This window comes from Bombina bombina, chromosome 2 (assembly GCF_027579735.1).
Source record: "Bombina bombina isolate aBomBom1 chromosome 2, aBomBom1.pri, whole genome shotgun sequence".
NCBI lineage: Eukaryota > Metazoa > Chordata > Amphibia > Anura > Bombinatoridae > Bombina > Bombina bombina.
Genome location: NC_069500.1, coordinates 216,066,620 through 216,092,905, shown reverse-complemented (window position 1 = coordinate 216,092,905; position 26,286 = coordinate 216,066,620).

Below are 26,286 nucleotides of genomic sequence, written 5' to 3'. Positions count from 1 at the left end.
TATGCATGCAGGGATCTTAGACAATTCTTTACTTGCACATTTAGTGTGTACACAGTAAGAAGCACTGAAAGGTAGTTGCAAAAGTCTTTTTTTACAAATTTGGGTAAACTAAAGTAAATAGTAATACGTGAATAAAAACATGTGACAATACAGCTCCAGCTGAATATAATTTGACGCGTTTCACCTGCAACTCAGGCTTTTTTAAGATAACCTTTAAAAAGCTGGATTCTAAGTATATGATTATTTATAATAAGTCCTTTCTAATACTCCGCTTCTAGCGCCCTCCCATCTTGTCTTTTTGTGTTTAACGGGTGGTGTTTCACGTGGAAGGAGATACCTAGGAATGGCAGTGAGTTTTTAACTTGTCCAGTGCTACACTCTTTTTCTTTACTCATAGGAGAGAATATACCAAAGAAGCCAAAAATAACATATCAGAAAAACCTTTATCTTAAAATATATTAGCAACAACTAAGCTCAGAAAAGAAAAAAATACACAAACACTCATGGATAAACTCAAGCACTAAAAGCTTCTATAAATGTATAGGAAAAACTGCATATGTTGTGAACACATTTGCAGAGATAAGGAGGGAAACAAATCAAACAAATCAAACAAAACAACAGATAAAAAAAAACAATACATTTCTAATAGCAAGCTTTTTGAATTGTAAATCCCAGTATGTAGTTTATTAAATAGAGTGTAGCTGCAAAAAGTCCTATATAGGGAGAACAAAAAGAACCCTAAAAACGAGAGTACTAGAACACGTCAAGAGTATCACAAGTGAACTCTGTGAATATGGAATAGGTACACATTTTGAAGAATATCATAATAAAAACGCAAATAACTTCACAATAAAAGCAATAGAACATATTCCATATAGAGAGAGTACATAAAGACTACTACAACTGAGAAAAAGAGAGACATTTTGGATCTATAAACTTAAAACTAGGAAACCATACGGTCTCATCACGGATATAGATTTAGCAGCATTCCTATAAATAGACCAGCTCCAGAAAAAAAACTGAAAAGCTGCTTCTTCTAATAGCAACAGTCTTTATTCATAAATCTGTATCAACTCCAACAATCTAATGCAGATTAACCAAATCTATAACACAGAAAAAGACTCTAAAAATGATGAGACCTGGTAAATCAATAGATAAAAAGTGATTGATACATATAGAATTCAACTATAAGAAATAGAAACATAGATGTTTTTTATAAAAACATTGTTTAATTACCGTAATTCTTACACATTTTTATACACTTTCCCTTTTTAAAAGATTTAATATTACATTCATAAATTTTGTCCATGAATGAATTTGACCCTAACTCTAACTGTTCTTAATAAAAGGGTATAGATTTGATAGAAAATAATCAAAATTAGAGAGAGCTGATCAGTAAGAAACACAAATTATTTTTTTTAAGTATATATTTATAAACCTTTTTTGCATATGTTAATATTTAGTGTTCAGAGGTCAGCGGACTAAATAGGGATTGTAATAATGTCATTTAAAATAAGAAGAATTATAAACTAAGGGAAAAGATCTTTTCTAGTAAAAATAATCCTCTTAAAAATTGGGCACCAAGGAGTTAAGCCATTTAGCCATCAATCAGCGATCAGGATACATAAGACCGCTATGGATGGCAATAGATTACACCTCTGAGATTAGCTCACAAAACACGTAAACTCACGTGACGACTATATTGGTGTCACTTCCGGTTACTGTATGGCAAGCTAAAGATCTAGCAGAGCTAACTGGCAATCAACTGAACTTGAGTATATTTTATGTATCTATATATTTATATTTGTTTACATTTATAATTTCCAGTGTTTTTAATCAATTTTAATCAGTTTAAAGTATCATTAAAGTATAAACCGATTTTTAACATCCGCATTATAATATCCTAGAACAGACCTTACTCTCACACTGCTCCAACAGTGCGGTGTGATAAGGAAAGTTTCTACACACCTGAAAACTTCAGGTATATGGAAGATGCTCTTTCGATTAGATACATTTATTCCAGAAATTTGGATCACCCCAGGGAATACCTTCACAGACGAACAAGATACCTCGCATCATTGTGGTAATCCAAGGTGAGCAGTTTAAACTCTCTTATAAGAACAGTGATAACTCTGTCTACATAAAAAACATATTTTTATTTTTTCATATGCACATGTGGAGTACTCCATTTAGAAGCACTGTTCTAACACAGACACTATTCTAGACTTCTTCAATATCTTCTCACTTAGGTGAAAGTGGGATTACCAGAATAGCAGCATATAGGGACCCCCACATAACATTTATTTATTTATTTATTTATTTATTTATTTTTATTTTTTTAACTGGTTGGCGGTGTAATTTTTTTTTTTTTTTAATGAGGTTGTAAATAAATGAAATAGGCATATAATATAACATTTCCAAAAGCAAATGAAGATCACAACAAAAATATACATGGCAAATGTCAGGATAAAGATACAAATAATAGCCCAGTTAAACAAAGAAAAGTGGACCTCAAGTTTTTGTTTTTTTTCAATTAAGATGTATCCCCCTAAAACATATATATTGTCAGAGAAAATTATTTCCCACAATGAAAAATAGAGGTCTCTCTTGGAACCCCTAGAAGAGAATTTAAATCAGGATGGGGAATGTCAGGGGAAAAGGACAAAATAACAAGATAACAAAGTGGGCCACTTTTGGACCCCAAATGGAAACTATTATTGCGTGAAACATATTTGCTTAAACAATATAATTAGAATATCAACATAAGTACAGGAATGTATGGGTTAAGGAGATACCCAAAATAATCCAATATAGATCTAAATTGGCTGATGACATATTGACAGATATACAGGAGATGGTGAAAATATAATGTACTATATAAAGAACCAGTAGCTGGGTAATGCTGTACTACTCTATATGTGATAGCAGTAATTATAGTATAAGACCATAAGGGAGAGGTTCAGGTTATCAACAAAAATACTGAACTGGAGCTAAAACATTCAATGTAGACTATGTGCTGGCTATAAGGTAAGGGAGAGTATAGTTGACTGTCCTGGATAGCAGTGACATTAACAGAGAAACCATCATTATACTGTCACGGTATGATCACAGGGGGTCTGACTTAACCAAAGTGCTAGGAATATTAAAGTTAATTGAGAACATATAAGGAGCTAAAGACTCAAAACAAGAAAACAAACACTGGTCCCCTTTAAACCACTGCCCTACTATAGCCTACCCTGAAAGAAATGTATACTCCTAAACGGTAATAATCAGCTTCCAATGGCTTGTAAATTATATGTGGTAAAAACCTTAGGTGCTCACAGTGAGGCTCTCTATTTAGTCCCTTAGCAAGATATTGTATAAAGGGGCGTGTAACTAGTCATCATGGCTAGTCACAGATGGGACTAATAGTCTATTAGTACAATGTCCCCACAAATCCCTAGAGAACAATAACACAGTGTTTGAAACCCATCTACTAAGAGCCATGCTGAGGCTAAATGTAACTTGCCGTCGTTAGTAGCATTAGCTCCCTCTCAAATAACTATCTAACAATAGCCGCAATTAATAAAAATGCAAAGCTAATAACCTATGAATTAAATAACAGGTTTTGTCGTTAAACGTGAAGGGGAATATGGAAATAGGTATATGAGGATGTTTTTCCAACTTGAGAGCATAGAAAAAAGTCAAGGTAGGAGTCCCTGTGTGGAACACAGTCTTAAATCTGTAAGAAGGCTGCCTTCTGTAAGAGTTACACATTGATCTCCCCCCTTTATAGAAATAAAATATTTAGCCGATTCCTGCTCGACCTCTTGTGTCAGTGAGTCCCCGGTATTGTGAAAAGCTCAACAGGCACATACCTCCGAGATCCCTGTTAGGTAGCGCTGCAATCAACAGCTGTTCATAGTGCAATATGGGCAAGGATACTGCCTTAAGAAAGAGTCCATACATAATTGCCATAGTGCGATCCTGACATGAGAGTCCTCGTGAGACAGCAAACAAATAGTAATTCACCGCTGTAGTCAGTACATCTGTATAGTGTGATTGCTCCGTGCAGTTAGGAGCACTGTTCGTTGTCGGTATTAATGACTCAACCGATCTCCTCCAAGGCAGACTCCCCTCTGTAAATAGATCCCAATATGTTGTTAGTGAGATGAGCTGACAGCAAGGGTCCTGAATGGTGTCCCACACTGAAAGTCGGCCCCTAAGTCTCATTCTTACTGAAGGAAGGCTGTAATGTGTAGCCGTAAGTCCCGTCGCTAAAGCCAAATGTTCCATTGTAGGGCTCTTCCCTCTAGTAGCGGATGCCATCTCGGACTGTTCCTTTAGGTCGTCTACTGACACCGTACCATCACAACATTCCATAGACACTTTGCTGGCGTCAGTGACAACATGTGCGAGGCGAGCTGTTTCCAGAGGTAGGGATGCGGCTGTCACATCCGTTGCGGTCAGTTGTGACCCAGAGACTTGGATTCGTAGCCCGCTCCTACCCATTACATCCTCTGGGTAGACATCCCCGGCCGGGGAGTTCCAATTAGGTATATTCAAGTGCGGCACTGCCGCAGTCGGGGCTATAGGTACTGGACTCAGCAAACTTAGAGTAGGTTCCTGAGAACTTGTAGTTTTCTCCGCCCGGTCTGCTGGTTTCCTGTGTCCAACTTGTCTCGTTAACTCGCGGAGGCTGTCACACTCGGCATCCCAAGTTAGTAGTATTTGCTCCTGTTGGTCACGCAGCAGCTTTATCACGACTGCAAGCATCATCTCTGCTCCTGACGCCATCTTTATTAGATATGTGCCGGTGAGGGCGGCACTGTATTCCTCTGGTATCTATCTCGTATAATAAGAGTGGTGTTGGATAAACGTAAATAGTGTTGGCATGGGATAAAATAGGAAAGAAAAATAAAAGTAGCAGTCTTCAGAGACTGTTGTACCCAGCTTAGCTGCTGGGGGGGGTTCTGAGGCTTCGTGTTAGGCCGCCACCATAGGCCTCAGAGGTCCAGATCAAGATTCTGTGGTCATAAAAACACCGGAGTTAGAACTGTGATGACTATACCACAGAGGGAACTTAAAGTCTCAAGTTTTAGTCCAATAGCAATCCGATGTATCGGCAATAATTGGCAGATTAGCCGGATCTCAACAGGAGCTCTTGATATTGCGACTGCTAATGGCCGCTGCCCGGACACGCCCACATTTATTTATTTTTTGGCATAGTCAGGTGCGGTTTAAAAAAACCTGTCCTATATATATCAGTCGCATATTTAGGTTTTGTGCTGCCCTAGGCACTCAAAATTCTGCTACCCTCCCTCCCCCCCCCCCACCAAAAAAATAAAGTTTTAGGCTTTATTTCCCCTTAATAATTTTTGGGTCAGTGTGTAAAATGACTTTTTTTTGAATAACAATTCTAAAGTAAATGGACTAGCAAAACACTTGCATATAGGTGGGTTGAATTGCATGCATCTCATACCATTTTCTCAGAACAAAGTGGAAAGGGAGAGGAGGAAGGGAGAGGAAAAAATGGGGAGGGAAAGAAACGACTGAAAGAAGGGAGTAAGTGAGGGAGTTGAGAGGAAGGGAGGGAGGGAAAGAAGGGAGGTAGGGAAAGAAGGGAGGGAAAGAAGGAAGGAAGAGAGGGAGTTGAGGGATGAAGGAAGTTGAGGGAGGGAGGAAGGGAGGGAGAAAGGGAAAGAAGGGAGAGAGGAAAGGAAAGAAGAATACACTTTGAAACAATCACTGCCCTTCACATGCAACAACATACAGTAATTACCATCATTCAAGAAAAGAAAAAAAAAAAGTGTCCGTTTACTATTTACTCCATGGGTTCATGAATGCAGAAAAGCTAGCTATAATTAGCTAACATACATTAGTGCTGAGCATTTCTGATTAGACATCACAAGCTGATCTAAGCAGTGCACATACACATCCAGTCTGTTAGTTACTAAGACCTGCAATAAGCACTGCTCTCGCAGACCCACCACAGCTGACAAGGGACGGCAGCATATCGGCACAAGGTCTTCTGCTCCAGCCTCACCTTGTAAGCATATCCCCGGGCAAGTTTCTCACCAGGAAGGCTTTCACTGCAAAAAAATTTGCGGCTCTAAATGAAGCGATGGTTTAAAGGAGCACTGCCTGTGAAGAGTGACCTTAATCAGCACACATGCCTTGTCTTCTCTGTAAAAGCCTGCATTTTATCGCTCACTGTACTGTATGCTGGCTTTTAGAGAGAGGATAGGGCACAAGCCAAATCTGCCGCCTTTGGCACAAGCCTTGTTGGCCTAGGCAATAACTACACCCCTGACATATATATATATATATATATATATATATATATATATATATATATTATATATATATATATATATATATATATATATATAGAGGGAGTGCAGAATTATTAGGCAAGTTGTATTTTTGAGGATTAATTTTATTATTGAACAACAACCATGTTCTCAATGAACCCAAAAAACTCATTAATATCAAAGCTGAATAGTTTTGGAAGTAGTTTTTAGTTTGTTTTTAGTTATAGCTATTTTAGGGGGATATCTGTGTGTGCAGGTCACTATTACTGTGCATAATTATTAGGCAACTTAACAAAAAACAAATATATACCCATTTCAATTATTTATTTTTACCAGTGAAACCAATATAACATCTCAACATTCACAAATATACATTTCTGACATTCAAAAACAAAACAAAAACAAATCAGTGACCAATATAGCCACCTTTCTTTGCAAGGACACTCAAAAGCCTGCCATCCATGGATTCTGTCAGTGTTTTGATCTGTTCACCATCAACATTGCATGCAGCAGCAACCACAGCCTCCCAGACACTGTTCAGAGAGGTGTACTGTTTTCCCTCCTTGTAAATCTCACATTTGATGATGGACAACAGGTTCTCAATGGGGTTCAGATCAGGTGAACAAGGAGGCCATGTCATTAGATTTTCTTCTTTTATACCCTTTCTTGCTAGCCACGCTGTGGAGTACTTGGACGCGTGTGATGGAGCATTGTCCTGCATGAAAATCATGTTTTTCTTGAAGGATGCAGACTTCTTCCTGTACCACTGCTTGAAGAAGGTGTCTTCCAGAAACTGGCAGTAGGACTGGGAGTTGAGCTTGACTCCATCCTCAACCCGAAAAGGCCCCACAAGCTCATCTTTGATGATACCAGCCCAAACCAGTACTCCACCTCCACCTTGCTGGCATCTGAGTCGGACTGGAGCTCTCTGCCCTTTATCAATCCAGCCACAGGCCCATCCATCTGGCCCATCAAGACTCACTCTCATTTCATCAGTCCATAAAACCTTAGAAAAATCAGTCTTGAGATATTTCTTGGCCCAGTCTTGACGTCTCAGCTTGTGTGTCTTGTTCAGTGGTGGTCGTCTTTCAGCCTTTCTTACCTTGGCCATGTCTCTGAGTATTGCACACCTTGTGCTTTTGGGCACTCCAGTGATGTTGCAGCTCTGAAATATGGCCAAACTGGTGGCAAGTGGCATCTTGGCAGCTGCACGCTTGACTTTTCTCAGTTCATGGGCAGTTATTTTGCGCCTTAGTTTTTCCACACGCTTCTTGCGACCCTGTTGACTATTTTGAATGAAACGCTTGATTGTTCGATGATCAGGCTTCAGAAGCTTTGCAATTTTAAGAGTGCTGCATCCCTCTGCAAGATATCTCACTATTTTTTACTTTTCTGAGCCTGTCAAGTCCTTCTTTTGACCCATTTTGCCAAAGGAAAGGAAGTTGCCTAATAATTATGCACACCTGATATAGGGTGTTGATGTAATTAGACCACACCCCTTCTCATTACAGAGATGCACATCACCTAATATGCTTAATTGGTAGTAGGCTTTCGAGCCTATACAGCTTGGAGTAAGACAACATGCATAAAGAGGATGATGTGGTCAAAATACTCATTTGCCTAATAATTCTGCACTCCCTGTATATATAAACATGATTATATATAGATATAGATATGTACAGATATATATAGGAATATCTATTTAAAAATACTTAGAACATATTCCATAACAGAACATTGGAATGTGAAATATTTACAGTAAATACACAGTATAACACTTTATTAAATATGAATGTTGCATGAATATGTTTTTATATGTTTTCATCTACTTAACTGCAAAGGACTCCAATGCACTTATATATGCATGTGTTTATGTATTTATGTGTAGATATGTATTTATATGTCTGTAAATACATATATACACATATAAATACATATGTACATATATATAGATACACACACGCATATATATATATACATATCCATCTTTAGACATGTATTTATGTATTTATCTCTATGTTAAAGCCCTTTGCTTGCCTTTTTTTTCTAACACTTGAGATCTCATATCTTTCAGCCTTTATAACTTTTGCGTGCAATATTGTTTTTGAATAATTTTTATTACATTGTGTTATTATGAGTGTAACTACTTTATAATGTATTTTTAATGTATTTTGTGCAACTTTTATGTTTCGCGATAACAGTTAACCAGAGCTCAGAAGTCACGGTAATCATGCTAGTGTTAATCTCAATTGCGCTCAAGCAATCGTGTTTACCAGTGGTAAGCCCGATGAGAGCAAACCCCTGCAATAAACCTCTTATCGGTCAGGCGCAAATGTTTGTGCTCCACTCATAATCTGGCCCTTAGTGCTTATTCTCATTTTAATGGATAACCAGCCAGAAGTTTGGGATCTTTAACAATGATATTCCAATCCATCAGAAAATACTTTGTTCCTAGATATCTGGACTTTTCTACTTCATCAGCTTTGACCTCTTGAAAACACATTTTGGCATCTTTCAAAGGTCATATCTTATACAGTACATCTTCATTGTTTCTTTTAATAACAAAGATTTTGCACATGCAGATTTTTTCATTCAGGAGATGATTTTACACAAACATATGTTTTTTATATTACATTATTGCATATATGATAAAATAAATAATTTATCGTTGACAAGTATTTGTAATTAAATAGAATGCAACTGTAATATTTCTGTTACAAAAACTTCAGTAAATATTAGGAGTTTACATTAGTACTGAAAATCAGATATTCGATTGAATGCACCAACGAAATATAAAGAAAATTAAAAAATACTGACCAAAATCGTCAGTATTTATTAGTTTCCTTTAAATTACTTGTGAAGGGCAAAATACCTTAGCACGCTCAAATTAGCTGGAGCCTTAGCTTGCTTAGTGTGCTAAATTTAGTGAAGGTCCTGGGAGCCGAACGTGCTAAGCCTCCTGTGAACATGCCCAGGGTTCTGGCAAGAAGAGGATCAAGTTAGCACACTCTCCAGAGTGTGATAAGGTAAATATTTTACACTTTAAAAGTAAGTATCTAGCTACAGGTGAACTTTCCATGTCAGTAACTATAACCAGGTAGGCATGTACATGAAGCTCAGTTGTGTAGCTTTGAGACAATCGTTTTCAGGAAAAGGAATGAAATGCTTAACGAAAATTCAACTTTCGTTTTGTTTCAAACTAAACGAAAAACGAATAGTTCAGGTAAAGAATATTTGGGGAAACGAATGCCCTTGAATATTCGTTGCGTAATTTTCAATTGTAATGAAAATTTCTTCCCTGCACATCCCTAGTAAATATATATTTTGATGTTTTGCCAATTTATTTTTCCTAACACTGTCTTTACATTAATATTTATATCTTTTACACATTCAGTGGAGGTTTTTTGAAGCTCATAATACATTAAAACACATTTTTTTTTTAAATATTTATTTATATCACCAACAATCAAGTACATTCCACCTTAATATACCACGCAGGGTCTGGTGAACAGTAGTATTAAGAAAAAAAAAGAACAACAAATTAAACAGAATATATCTTTGTCATACAATATTCATAAAAAACAATAATGACATAACCCTGCATCAAAATTTTGTACAAGGTGTTGGAATTATTTTCTATCTTTTTATCCCGGAACCCAACCTCCCACCATACCCCACATCCATCCAAGGGAAAGAGAGAAAAAAAAAAAAAAAGCATTTCACACTATCCCTCTCCTCCTCCCCTCCTCTCCCCTACCCCTCCCTATAGTTTGTTATCCAGGAGTGTGGAAAAAGATCCAGTGCCACTAAGTCCATGAAAGAATTGGACAACAGAAATGGAGTGAGAATACTTTTTTGTATAGCTAGTGAATAAGATTTAATAATAGGAAACCATCCAAATAAAAAAAAATATATTTTATTTTCCGTAGTATTTTGCAAATGGAATGATTCATATATAATTTGATTTTGAATCTGTTTCATAATTTGTGAAAAACCAGGAACTGTAGTAGATTTCCAGTTTTTTACAATTTGATATCTAGTCGCTAGAATAATACTGTTCAAGGTATTTGCTTGGAAATGATTGCTGTCTTATAGTGCAAATTAAACCAGTATTCTATCTTACGCCATAGTTGTAGAATTTTTGGACAAAACCAGAACATATGTAAAGTATCAGATTTAGTTTTCCTGCAGCGAGGACAAGTTCCGTCATTCACAGGATATAATTTGGCTAAAAGTGCTGGGGATAAATAATAATTATTAATTAATTTTACATGTGATTCTCTCCAGCTCCTGGGAATTTCACATTTTTTTAAATTTAACATAGTTTAATTTTTCCCGATTCTAGTAGAGGAAAGCTAGGCAGCCACGGTAAAATTAGCTTATCTAAAAAAAATTGAGCTTGTTTCGAGAGCATAATATCATATAAGAGGGAGATAGAAGGACTACCTGACGCAAATTTTTGAATACATAAATTGAGATCTGACCACGCAGCCATCTCACCCACTCCCCATTTTCTAGAATTAATAAAGTGGCGTGCTTGTAAATACGCAAAAAAATTAGATTTGGGTAATTGATAGTTCCGGGATAAAATTTCAAATGATATTATCTGCCCCTCTTGTGTAAAGATCTGAGAGAAACATTTGAGATCTTTTTCTGCCCATTTTATGAATTCTATTTGATCGCATCCAGGAGAGAATTGTGGATTTCCAATCATTGGTAGAAAGTGAGAAAATGTGAAATCTATACCGAGCATTGTACAACATTTCTGCCATGCTACAACTATATTTCTTATTGAGATTAGCGCAGATAATTTACCTGGTAGTAATTGAACCGGACAATGTAATATTGCCTTGAGCGTATAAGGAGAGACCAAATAAGTCTCCATCTCAAATGAGGAAACTAGCTCAGTTTCCACAATCCAATCTATAGCTGTCTTTATTAAACAGGCCCAATTATAAAACTTAAAATTAGGAAAAGCCAGACCTACAGCCTCAAATTTTTGCATTAATCTGTCCAAAGAGATGCGCGCTTTCTTTTTATCCCAGATGACTTTAGAACAGCAAGAATATCGTTTCCGGAGATCCTTACTAAGAATAAAAAGGGGAAGATTCTGGAGGGGATGAAGCAACCGAGGAAAGATAATTGTCTTAACCAGATTAATGCGAGCTGTAATAGATAAACAAAATGAAGTCCACAATTCAAGATCGGTTTCGATTTTCTGAAGAAGAGGTGAGAAATTAAGCCGATACCAGTTTTTTGGGTTTTTATGTAAAACAATACCTAAATAGGTAATTTCTTCAACCACTTTGAATGAGTGATTTTGAAAGCTAGTTTTAAACTTGTTTATCCACATGAGCTTGCTTTTATTGAGGTTAACTTTATAATCAGCAAATAAGCTGAACTCCTCTAAGCATTGTAATGTTACCGGTATTGAATAGGAAGAGCCTTTTAGAAATAACAATAAATCGTCTGCATACAGCAGGGTTTTTAATGTATATGAGCCCACATTAATTCCTCTAAGAAGTGATCTCAAACGAATTGCCAAGGGTTCCAGTGCAAGGTTGAATAACAGGGGTGACAATGGGCACCCCTGTCTCGTTCCCCGCTCTAGAATAATTTTTTGAGAGAGACATCCGTTACCGATAAGGAAGGAAATTGGTTTTGTATAAATTTTTTGGATAAAGTGAACAAATTGATTCCTAAAACCAAAATTCTCTAATACTTTAAATAAGTGCTCCCACATGATAGCATCAAATGCCTTTTCGGCATCGAGCGAAAGAATGGCATAGTCATCTGTAAGAGTTTTTTCACCTTCCTTTTGTCTTAAATAATAAAAATAGTCCAGGAAAGTCACTATTTTACGAATATTTTTTGTTGAGGACCTTGCTTTAATAAAGCCGGTCTGATCAGAGTGGATGAGATTACCCAAAAATGAAGATAACCTATCTGCTAAAATCGCCATTAGAATTTTATAGTCGGTGTTGAGAACAGATATGGGCCTATAGGAGGCCGGATCTTGAGGGTTTTTCCCTTTCTTAAGAATTAATGTGATATTAGCAGCAGAAAAATAGGAAGAGATAGCATTGTCTGAATTGAAATAGTTATTAAACAATTTTTCTAAAGTTGGAATAATTTCTGGTGCCAATATTCTATACAATTCTACCGGAAGGCAATCCGACCCAGGCGCTTTATTTAATCGCATCTTAGTAATCATTTTATCAATTTCCTCTGCTGTAATTGGAGCATTAAGTAATCTCAACTCATCCTTTTGGATTTGGGGTAACTGGATTTTAGACCAGAATCTTTCTTGATTATATTTATTGGTGATCTGCGCAGAGTATAATTTCTGAAAATAGGAGAAGAGCACTCTATTAATTTCTCTGGTATCCGTATGGGAAATATCATTCTCTTTGATGACTGGGATATAATTCTTCTTCTTCCTATTCTGTATTAATTTTGCTAAGTATTTAGTTGAGTCACCATACTGGCCTCTACATTGTATGTTAATTTTGACCTCTTCCATTTGAGATCTCTGTTTTAGAAATATATCTCTTTCTCTTCTAGCCTGTTGATAGATATCCCAGCTTTCTGTAGAGTGGTGTTCGACATAATTCCTATAAGTGTTCCTAACTTGATTAGATAACTGACTTTCTTGGGCCCTGGCTTTTCTCCTAATATATATTAGAAAACTCTTAATTTCACCCCTTAAAACTGCCTTAGCAGCTTCCCAAAAGGGTTCAATCCTATTAAAATATGAAATGTTGTGTGTACAATAATCCTTCCATTTTTGCTTAAGCCAATTAGAGAATCTGGGATTATTCAAAAAATATTGTGGAAAAAATAAAAATTGTGTTTTCTCTATGAGATTCATTAAGGGAGGTAGAGTGAGATAGATTATTGCGTGGTCGGAAACCATTATGTCCTCAATTCCTGTGACCAATTGAACAATTGATAGAGATTCAGATACCAAAAAAAGATCAATCCTAGAAAAATTCCTATGTGTCTTAGATTCACAAGTATATATTAAAGAATCAGGATTTTTAGTTCTCCAGATATCTATCATCTTGAGTTTTGCGCAAAATGTTTTTATATTCTTTAGCTTCTTTGTTACAAAGCCTATCTAATTCCGGCACTAGGGTCATATTAAAATCACCTGCTATTACCACATTCTCACCTATAAAAGGAAAAATATTCCTCTTTATTTTCTCCCAGAAGTTTTTAGCATTCTTATTAGGACCATATACGTTACAAAGTATAAATAAGATTTGATTGATCTGGATTTGAAGTATAATATATCGGGCCTCTGGATCTTTATCAATGTGGAGAATTTTATAATCTAAATTTTTATGTAAAAGAAATGCTACACCACATTTCCTATTCGTACTTGAGGCAGCTACAACCTCCCCAACCCATTTAACTTTAAGCTTTGCACATTCTATATCATTGAGGTGAGTTTCCTGAATATACACAATATCTGGCTTTTTTTTTGCAAGAGTTTTAATTATGAGTTTTCGCTTCATTGGGGAGGTTATTCCACCCACATTCCACAACAATATGTTAACTTCAGTCATTAAAAGAAAAAAAGAGAAAAATATTTTACATAGCTACTCCTATTTGTTGTCTACGACAATTCTTAAAACAAGAAAGGAATACAGGGGAGAGGAGGGAGGGTCGGACCAGAACAAAGGGAACCAAACAAGACCAAGGAAGGTTCAAATAACAGCAAACCAAAACCAAAAGGGAAACAAAACCAAACAACGCAAAAGGCAAACAAAACCAAATAACGCAAAAAAAAAAAAAAAAAAGAGGGGGGGGGGGGAGAAGAGGGGAAAAACCACCCATACTATATACAATCTGGCGATCTTAATCATAATTGAGCTAGCAAAATAGTCCTAAAGAATTTATCATTTTACCAGTCTTAACTTGAAATTCTTAGGGCAATAAATTCTAATTCTAATTTGAGCAATTTCGTTAAATACCATTGTAGAACCCTTATCCTCTAATATAACCTTGGCCGGATAAATCATACAGGCCTTAAATCCTTTGTTGATTAACTGCAAACAGTATGGGGCCATTAGTTTTCTTTTTGCGGACGTCTCACTAGAGAAATCCTGAAAAAGTAGAATCTTACTATTACTGAGTGTAATAGGGCCATTCTTTTTAAATAGTTTCAACAATTCAATTTTATCTTGAAATTTAATGTCTTGAATATACATATTCTAGCTTTAACTGTATTATCAGATTGAACTCTCTTTGGTCCAACTCTATGCGCTCTTTCTATTATCAAAGGAAGGTGTTCCGCTGACATTCCTAGGGCCTGTGGTAATACTAGAGAGGTGAAATTTAATAGATCTCCAAATTTTGAGGTTTCTGGCAGGCCAACAATCCGTATGTTATTGCGCCTGGAGCGATCTTCCAGATCCTCCAGGCGCAATTGCATATTTTGTATTACGGTATCTTGTTTTTGTATAATTACTTCTTGGGAATTTATACGATCTTCGAGATCCGAAATTCTGTCTTCTGCCTCACCGAGTCTGGCAGAAAACTGCCTAACCTCGGTGGAGAGAGATGATAGTTCAGAAGCCATGCCGGAAATTTCCTTTTTAATTATTTCAAACTGTGGTGAGAATATTGCTGATAAATGTGTTATCAATACTTGTGCATCTACAGAGGGGGGTGGTAACTCACTAGATGTAGCATCCAGACTTGTGTCATTTAATTTAGATTTTTTGTCCTTAGCTTTAGCAGGCATTATAGGTGAGTTTTTTTTTCGTCTGAGAGACGAATTTTTCCAAACACATTTGTATGTTCTACCACAAAAGTAGCCTTTTACATCTAACTTGCTGTGAAATGATTTATGTTTGCTAATCATAATTAATCTATTGATGTGTTAATATACAGATTGTCGTAAATGCTATTAATTAGATTAGCAATGCAGATTCATAGCACACCAGCTTAGGGGTTTCTTGGATTTTTTTTTTTAAATAAACAAAAACAAGTGAATTTGCAGTGCAAAATTCTAACTCAAATGTACAAAATCTAATAAATTTAAAGTCTAGTCTAAATATTATAACACTGAAAACAGGAATGGACTATATACACATATCACAAAGGCAGTGGCATAATTTACAGACATTATTTTAAACAATCTTTATTTTAATCAATCATTTGGCACATACTTTTGCTTTTCTCAAGGACAATAAAACTGTGATGCATCACAGTAAAACAAGTGAGTCCCAACACAGTAAAATAAGTGAGTCCCAACACAGTAAAATAAGTGAGTCCAAACATAGTAAAATAAGTGAGTCCCAACACAGTAAAATAAGTGAGTCCCAACACAGTAAAATAAGTGAGTCCAAACATAGTAAAATAAGTGAGTCCCAACACAGTAAAATATGTAAGTAAGAATAATAAGTTGGCAGCTGGTTTATATGGCAACGTCCAATTAGAAACCATAAAAAAGGAATATAAGATAAAATATACACGCACACACATATATATATATATGTATCCAAGGAGGTATAAGCACTCACAGTAACATCCAATATGGAAATCCACAATGCCCGGGGTGCTTTTAAAAGTATAATATAGTCATCCAAAAGTAAAAAAGCACTCACCGGGTCTTTATGCAAACAAGTAGTTTAATGTGACGTTTCGGGGTGACACCCCGTCTTCAGACAACTTTATTACAGACAAAATAATTTACTCACCCTTTATAGCTGTGTCCCGCTCCCAAATGTGTCTCTGCTGATGGCGTACCGGAAGTCAGACAGCCGCGCTGTGAACCACCGCGTCATCGGTTGTCATGGCGACCAGGACGCTCATCAGCAATCTGTGTCAAAACTAAAAACAACACTGTATAAACCTCGAGAAGGTATATATAACCAAGATTCTCACACAAAATATGGCAGTTTGGAAAAGAGCAGCATTGTACATCAAGCCTAATCTGTATATCGTAAGAAAGGGGGGAAATTGAGTCTCACAGATCTTTACATAACAGCATAAATTGTATAAACCGAGCTACCTAAAGCCTCCGTAAAACAGATCTGTAGCATAAGTGAGGGATATAAATATTAAACGGGGATATATTAATCCTAACTCCGTATATTTATAGTAAGAGGAACCTTTATGTATTGGTCCCTGGTATATTAGTGTGCAATTAGCACAATCCTACTATTTTTCTATGTACAGAGGGTATACCATATACGCTGCTCATATATTACAGGTGATAATTAAATGGAGGCCAGGTCATAGTAACTATTTGCTTAAGTGATGCAAATTCTGATCCAGCTCTATAGTAGTGGCATAGGAGGCATAAAGTCTACTCTGTATCTAGGGTCATAATCAAGGATAAAGAGCATAAAAATCATAAAAAACATAGGCCTATATTTGGAGTTTGGCATTAGCCGTGAAAACCAGCGTTAGAGGCTCCTAACGCTGGTTTTTGGCTAACTCCGGTATTTGGAGTCACTCAAAATAGGGTCTAACGCTCACTTTTCAGCCGTGACTTTTCCATACCGCAGATCCCCTTACGTCAATTGCGTATCCTATCTTTTCAATGGGATCTTTCTAACTCCGGTATTTAGAGTCGTGTCTGAAGTGAGCGTTAGACATCTAACGACAAAACTCCAGCCGCAGGAAAAAAGTCAGTAGTTAAGAGCTTTCTGGGCTAACGCCGGTTCATAAAGCTCTTAACTACTGTAATCTAAAGTACACTAACACCCATAAACTACCTATGTACCCCTAAACTGAGGCCCCCCCACATCGCCGCCACTCGATTAAATTTTTTTAACCCCTAATCTGCCGACCGCCACCTACGTTATACTTATGTACCCCTAATCTGCTGCCGCTTGGATGAAGACTTCAGCCGGATCATGGACCTCTTCAGCCCCCCACTTGGGCTTGGATCAGGACATCGGAGGAGCTCTTCAGGACGGATCGGTGAACCTGGTAGGGTGAAGACAAGGTAGGAAGATCTTCAGGGGCTTAGTGTTAGGTTTATTTAAGGGGGGTTTGGGTTAGATTAGGGGTATGTGGGTGGTGGGTTGTAATGTTGGGGGGGTATTGTATGTTTTTTTTTACAGGCAAAAGAGCTGAATTTCTTGGGGCATGCCCCGCAAAGGGCCCTGTTCAGGGCTGGTAAGGTAAAAGAGCTTCGAAATGTAGTAATTTAGAATAGGGTAGGGCATTTTGTTATTTTGGGGGTCTTTGTTATTTTATTAGGGGGCTTAAAGTAGGTGTAATTAGTTTAAAATTGTTGTAATATTTTTCTTATGTTTGTAAATATTTTTTTATTTTTTGTAACTTAGTTCTTTTTTATTTTTTGTACTTTAGATAGTTTATTTCATTGTAGTTATTTGTAGGTATTGTATTTAATTTATTTATTGATAGTGTAGTGGTAGGTTTAATTGTAGATAATTATAGGTATTTTATTTAATTAATTTATTGATAGTGTAGTGTTGTTAGGTTTAATTGTAACTTAGGTTAGGATTTATTTTACAGGTAATTTTGTTATTATTTTAACTAGGTAACTATTAAATAGTTCTTAACTATTTAATAGCTATTGTACCTGGTTAAAATAATTACAAAGTTGCCTGTAAAATAAATATTAATCCTAAAATAGCTACAATGTAATTATAATTTATATTGTAGCTATATTAGGATTTATTTTACAGGTAAGTATTTAGCTTTAAATAGGAATAATTTATTTAATAAGAGTTAATTAATTTCGTTAGATTAAAATTATATTTAACTTAGGGGGGTGTTAGTGTTAGGGTTAGACTTAGCTTTAGGGGTTAATACATTTATTATAGTAGCGGTGAGCTCCGGTCGGCAGATTAGGGGTTAATGTTTGAAGTTAGGTGTCGGCGATGTTAGGGAGGGCAGATTAGGGGTTAATACTATTTATTATAGGGTTAGTGATGCGGATTAGGGGTTAATAACTTTATTATAGTAGCGCTCAGGTCCGCTCGGCAGATTAGGGGTTAATAAGTGTAGGCAGGTGGAGGCGACGTTGAGGGGGGCAGATTAGGGGTTAATAAATATAATATAGGGGTCGGCGGTGTTAGGGGCAGTAGATTAGGGGTACATAAGGATAATGTAAGTAGCGGCGGTTTACGGAACGGCAGATTAGGGGTTAAAATAATATGCAGGGGTCAGCGATAGCGGGGGCGGCAGATTAGGGGTTAATAAGTGTAAGGCTAGGGGTGTTTAGACTCGGGGTACATGTTAGGGTGTTAGGTGCAGACGTAGGAAGTGTTTCCCCATAGCAAACAATGGGGCTGCGTTAGGAGCTGAACGCGGCTTTTTTGCAGGTGTTAGGTTTTTTTTCAGCTCAAACAGCCCCATTGTTTCCTATGGGGGAATCGTGCATGAGCACGTTTTTGAGGCTGGCCGCTTGCGTAAGCAACTCTGGTATCGAGAGTTGAAGCTGCGTTAATAATGCTCTACGCTCCTTTTTTGGAGCCTAACGCAGCCTTTTTGTGGACTCTCAATACCAGAGTTATTTTTATGGTGCGGCCAGAAAAAAGCCGGCGTTAGCTACGCGGGTCCTTACCGACAAAACTCTAAATCTAGGCCATAGAAAAGATGGTGGTAGCGACATATTATAAACTTGCTGGTCAAAAGAAACCAACTTCATGGAGTAATTAATCAAAGAAAACAATGCCAATCCAAATTGACATTCAGTCCTTGAGGGGCCATAGTGCCCAGGTTGTAGATCCACCTGGACTCTCGTTGTAGTAATAGTCTCCCTCTATCACCTCCTCTCAAAAGTGGGGGCACATGGTCAATAATTATGTATTTTAAATCAGAAACTGAATGTTTGGCCATGGCAAAATGTCTGGCCACTGGCTGGTCAGAGTCCCCACGGTCAATGGCCGTTCTAATGGCTGACCTGTGGTTGGCCATCCTGGTCCGCAGATCATCAATGGTCTTGCCCACATAGAATAAGCCACATACACAGTGTAGTAGATACACTATGTACTTAGTGGTACATGTCACACGATGCTTGATGTTGAAGATCCTGTTTTTATATGGATGTTTGAAGGTTTTCCCAGTTGTCAGGCCATTACAAGTGGTGCATCCCAGGAAGCGGAAACAACCAGGTTTGGCATGTAGCCACGTCTCCTTCATGTAGCATCCCCTGGGATCTGTTTTGATTAGTTGGTCTCTCAAGGACCTGGCTCTCCGAAAGCCAATTCTCGGAGGTGGTAATCCAAAAAATGGCAGGTCTCTATAAGTGGCCACAACAGACCAATGTTTTCGTACACCTTCAACAATCCCTGGTTTGTCAATGTCGAAAGTTGTAAGGAATGTCATTCTCTTATCCACCTCATTAGATGTTTTCTGGACCAGTAGATCTGCTTGTTGGAATTTTAATACATCCAATTTCCTCTGTTCCAAGTCATGTTGCTTGTATCCTCTCTGGATGAATCTTTACTCCATCTCAAGCATTTGTTGCTCTCTGAGGCTCTCATCAGTGTTGTTTCTTGCTGTCCTGGTGAATTGGGAGGTTGGTAATGCACGTTTCAGAGCAGGGGGGTGACAGCTTTGTGCATGACGTAGAGAGTTGCGATCCGTGTCTTTAGTATACAAGGTTGTTAACAGGCGTCCCTCTCTTTTAAAAATTCTTAAGTCAAGGAAATCCACACAAGTGGAAATCCACAATTGTTGGGTGGGCATTGTTCACATTCAGAAACCAATTTAGTAGATCCTCCTCCGTGCCATTCCACAGCAGGAAGAGATCATCTATATATCTCTTGTAACAAGTAACTCTTGTATCTTGGAATAATGGCGTGCCCACCGTTTCAAATTCCGCCATAAAAGGTTAGCGTATGTGGGGGCTATGTTTGACCCCATGGACGTTCCTGAAATTTGCAGGAAGAATTCTCTCTCGAATCGAAAATAATTCATTTCCAAGCAGGCGGACAGGAGTTCTTGTATTACTTCAATAGGAGGACCCACATATGGAAATTTCGCCAGTTGTCTACAAGTGGCCTGGATGCCTTCATTGTGTGGTATTATCGTATATAAGCTGGTCACATCCATGGTGACCAGCAATGTATTTTCTTGAACATCCGTAATTGTGTTAAGGATCCTATTCATTGAACTGGAGTCCAGTAGAAAGGAGTCCATACTTCTAACCAGTGGTTGAAGTATGGTGTCAAGGTAAATAGCTATAGGCTGGAGCAAGGAGCCTATCGCTGACACTATAGGCCTCCCAGGAGGGCACGTCATACTTTTATTGATCTTAGGGAGTGTATATATAACCGGTACCCTAGGATACTGTACTGTCATAAATCCTAGTGCATCTTTATCTATGCAGTTGGCTGTATGCATGTTGTAAAGCATATTGTCCAGTTTTTTCTTATATGCATCGGTAGGATCACCTCTAAGTTTTCTATAGGTCTCCTGATCCATCAGTTGTCGCATCACCTCGATTTTATAGTCAGTGTAGTTCTGGATGACAATTGCACCCCCTTTGTCCGCCTCCCTGAGGAAAATCAAGTTGTTTTCTTGCAGACTAAGTAATGCTCCCCTTTCTTTCTTAGTAAGATTATGTCTGAACTGTCCCCTTCGTTGTTCTGGGTTGGATGATTCGTGTTGTAACATTCTCGTGAAAGTCTTGATAGAAGGATTATAGCTTATAGGGTCAAAATCGCTCTTCCCTCTCAGTGTCCTCTTGGGTTGTTCTTGACATTCACTGAAATATTCTTTTAATCTCAGGTTTCTAGAGAATTTATGAATATCAATGAAAAGTTCAAACTCATCACACTTGGCTGTAGGAATAAACGACAAGCCCTTGTTTAAGACCTTCTTCTCATCCTCAGTCAGTACATAATCACTCAAATTGACTACTAGGTCCTCCTGGTTCGTCCCCTCCTGGGGGGTCTGGGTGGCAGGTCGAAACCTCCCCCGCCTGGTGTGGCTCCTCGTCCTTCCCCGTTTTTTGACCTAGTCATCATTCCCCCTCTGTGTCCCATTTGTACTTGTGTGGGGGTTGAGGATGCTTGATTTCCATCTGAGTCAGAGCTATTTCCTGAGCTATCCACGGACTCAAAGGGTTTCTTCTTATGGAATCTCTGACGCCAGGGTCTGTTAGTGCGGTACTGTGCTCTCTCCTCTGGTCCCAATTGCCATCTGTAGACACTTTTATTTTTATAATCATTCGTCACATCCTCCAATTTACGATTTTTGAATGTGATTAATTCATCCTCATACTTTTTGATGTCATCCTTAAGTTTGCCCAGCCAGTTTTGGTCTTTTTCAGCCTCTAATGTTGGTAAATGTTGTCCCTCATATTTAGATGTTTCAGCTTTATTTATTTCCAACAATCTAGAGACCTCCTGGATCACAAGTAGTACCAGGTCCAGGGAGCATTTGTTCAGTATATTACACCACTTTAGGCAGAACTCAGGATTGTTCCTGCCTATAGTGGGGACATTTTTAATCCGAAAGCCCCTAGGAATAAATTTCTTGCGGTGGTACTCTGACAGGTACGCTCCATGCAGTTCATAATCTATTCCTTTTCTCTTAATTTTTATCAATTTTTAAATAGATACTTTTTGTTTGTTCAGCAATTACCCTATGTGGTATTGTTGCAAAGCATATCCGGGACGCATCTTCTGTAAAGAAAAACTCTTCTGCGCCCTGTATCTCATCCCCCAAGTTCTGTGCTGTATCAATCCCTTCTGCCATAATATAATATATACAGTGAACACAAACTCCCAATTAAAAACAAATGTAGAAAAAGATAAAGAGAGCCTCAGGAGTCACAGTCCAATTGTTCAAGGTGCTGGGTGCTATTACAAAAAGTACATATGTATCCAAGGAGGTATAAGCACTCACAGTAACATCCAATATGGAAATCCACAATGCCCGGGGTGCTTTTAAAAGTATAATACAGTCATCCAAAAGTAAAAAAGCACTCACCGGGTCTTTATGCAAACAAGTAGTTTAATGTGACGTTTCGGGGTGACACCCCGTCTTCAGACAACTTTATTACAGACAAAATAAGTTACTCACCCTTTATAGCTGTGTCCCGCTCCCAAATGTGTCTCTGCTGATGGCGTACCAGAAGTCAGACAGCCGCGCTGTGAACCACCGCATCATCGGTTGTCATGGCGACCAGGACGCTCATCAGCAATCTGTGTCAAAACTAAAAACAACACTGTATAAACCTCGAGAAGGTATATATAACCAAGATTCTCACACAAAATATGGCAGTTTGGAAAAGAGCAGCATTGTACATCAAGCCTAATCTGTATATCGTAAGAAAGGGGGGAAATTGAGTCTCACAGATCTTTACATAACAGCATAAATTGTATAAACCGAGCTACCTAAAGCCCCCGTAAAACAGATCTGTAGCATAAGTGAGGGATATAAATATTAAACGGGGATATATTAATCCTAACTCAGTATATTTATAGTAAGAGAAACCTTTATGTATTGGTCCCTACCACCATCTTTTCTATGTTTCTTATGTTTTTTATGCTTTTTATGCTCTTTATCCTTGATTATGACCCTAGATACAGAGTAGACTTAATGCCTCCTATGCCACTACTATAGGGCTGGATCAGAATTTGCATCACTTAAGCAAATAGTTACTATGACTTGGCCTCCATTTAATTATCACCTGGAATATATGAGCAGCGTATATAGTATACCCTCTGTACATAGAAAAATAGTAGGATTGTGCTAATTGCACACTAATATACCAGGGACCAATACATAAAGGTTCCTCTTACTATAAATATACGGAGTTAGGATTAATATATCCCCGTTTAATATTTATATCCCTCACTTATGCTACAGATCTGTTTTACGGGGGCTTTAGGTAGCTCGGTTTATACAATTTATGCTGTTATGTAAAGATCTGTGAGACTCAATTTCCCCCCTTTCTTACGATATACAGATTAGGCTTGATGTACAATGCTGCTCTTTTCCAAACTGCCATATTTTGTGTGAGAATCTTGGTTATATATACCTTCTCGAGGTTTATACAGTGTTGTTTTTTAGTTTTGACACAGATTGCTGATGAGCGTCCTGGTCACCATGACAACCGATGACGCGGTGGTTCACAGCGCGGCTGTCTGACTTCTGGTACGCCATCAGCAGAGACCTATTTGGGAGCGGGACACAGCTATAAAGGGTGAGTAACTTATTTTGTCTGTAATAAAGTTGTCTGAAGATGGGGTGTCACCCCGAAACGTCACATTAAACTACTTGTTTGCATAAAGACCCAGTGAGTGCTTTTTTACTTTTGGATGACTGTATTATACTTTTAAAAGCACCCCGGGCATTGTGGATTTCCATATTAGATGTTACTGTGAGTGCTTATACCTCCTTGGATACATATGTACTTTTTGTAATAGCACCCAGCACCTTGAACAATTGGACTGTGACTCCTGAGGCTCTCTTTATCTTTTTCTACATTTGTTTTTAATTGGGAGTTTGTGTTCACTGTATATATTATATTATGGCAGAAGGGATTGATACAGCACAGAACTTGGGGGATGAGATACAGGGCGCAGAAGAGTTTTTCTTTACAGAAGAAGATGCGTCCCGGATATGCTTTGCAACAATACCACATAGGGAAATTGCTGAACAAACAAAAAGTATCTATGAAAAATTGATAAAAATTAAGAGAAAAGGAATAGATTATGAACTGCATGGAGCGTACCTGTCAGAGTACCACTGCAAGAAATTTATTCCTAGGGGCTTTCGGATTAAATATGTCCCCACTATAGGCAGGAACAATCCTGAGTTCTGCCTAAAGTGGTGTAATATACTGAACAAATGCTCCCTGGATCTGGTACTACTTGTGATCCAGGAGGTCTCTAGATTGTTGGAAATAAATAAAGCTGAAACATCTAAATATGAGGGACAACATTTACCAACATTAGAGGCTGAAAAAGACCAAAACTGGCTGGGCAAACTTAAGGATGACATCAAAAAGTATGAGGATGAATTAATCACATTCAAAAATCGTAAATTGGAGGATGTGACGAATGATTATAAAAATAAAAGTGTCTACAGATGGCAATTGGGACCAGAGGAGAGAGCACAGTACTGCACTAACAGACCCTGGCATCAGAGATTCCATAAGAAGAAACCCTTTGAGTCCGTGGATAGCTCAGGAAGTATCTCTGACTCAGATGGAAATCAAGCATCCTCAACCCCCACACAAGTACAAATGGGACACAGAGGGGGAATGATGACTATGTCAAAAAACATGGAAGGACGAGGAGCCACACCAGGCGGGGGAGGTTTCGACCTGCCACCCAGACCCCCAGGAGGGGACGAACCAGGAGGACCTAGTAGTCAATTTGAGTGATTATGTACTGACTGAGGATGAGAAGAAGGTCTTAAACAAGGGCTTGTCGTTTATTCCTACAGCCAAGTGTGATGAGTTTGAACTTTTCATTGATATTCATAAATTCTCTAGAAACCTGAGATTAAAAGAATATTTCAGTGAATGTCAAGAACAACCCAAGAGGACACTGAGAGGGAAGAGCGATTTTGACCCTATAAGCTATAATCCTTCTATCAAGACTTTCACGAGAATGTTACAACATGAATCATCCAACCCAGAACAACGAAGGGGACGGTTCAGACATAATCTTACTAAGAAAGAAAGGGGAGCATTACTTAGTCTGCAAGAAAACAACTTGATTGTCCTCAGGGAGGCGGACAAAGGGGGTGCAATTGTCATCCAGAACTACACTGACTATAAAATCGAGGTGATGCGACAACTGATGGATCAGGAGACCTATAGAAAACTTAGAGGTGATCCTACCGATGCATATAAGAAAAAACTGGACAATATGCTTTACAACATGCATACAGCCAACTGCATAGATAAAGATGCACTAGGATTTATGACAGTCCAGTATCCTAGGGTACCGGTTATATATACACTCCCTAAGATCCATAAAAGTATGACGTGCCCTCCTGGGTGGCCTATAGTGTCAGCGATAGGCTCCTTGCTCCAGCCTATTGCTATTTACCTTGACACCATACTTCAACCACTGGTTAGAAGTATGGACTCCTTTCTACTGGACTCAAGTTCAATGATTAGGATCCTTAACACAATTACGGATGTCCAAGAAAATACATTGCTGGTCACCATGGATGTGACCAGCTTATATAAGATAATACCACACAATGAAGGCATCCAGGCCACTTGTAGACAACTGGCGAAATTTCCATATGTGGGTCCTCCTATTGAAGTAATACAAGAACTCCTGTCCGCCTGCTTGGAAATGAATTATTTTCGATTCGAGAGAGAATTCTTCCTGCAAATTGCAGGAACGTCCATGGGGTCAAACGTAGCCCCCACATACACTAACCTTTTATGGCGGAATTCGAAACGGTGGGCACGCCATTATTCCAAGATACAAGAGTTACTTGTTACAAGAGATATATAGATGATCTCTTCCTGCTGTGGAATGGCAAGGAGGAGGATCTACTAAATTGGTTTCTGAATGTGAACAATGCCCACCCAACAATTAAATTCAATATGGTATACAATACCACTAGTGTGGATTTCCTTGACTTAAGAATTTTTAAAAGAGAGGGACGCCTGTTAACAACCTTGTATACTAAAGACACGGATCGCAACTCTCTACTGCACACACAAAGCTGTCACCCCCCTGCTCTGAAACGTGCATTACCAACCTCCCAATTCACCAGGACAGCAAGAAACAACACTGATGAGAGCCTCAGAGAGCAACAAATGCTTGAGATGGAGTCAAGATTCATCCAGAGAGGATACAAGCAACATGACTTGGAACAGAGGAAATTGGATGTATTAAAATTCCAACAAGCAGATCTACTGGTCCAGAAAACATCTAATGAGGTGGATAAGAGAATGACATTCCTTACAACTTTCGACATTGACAAACCAGGGATTGTTGAAGGTGTACGAAAACATTGGTCTGTTGTGGCCACTGATAGAGACCTGCCATTTTTTGGATTACCACCTCCGAGA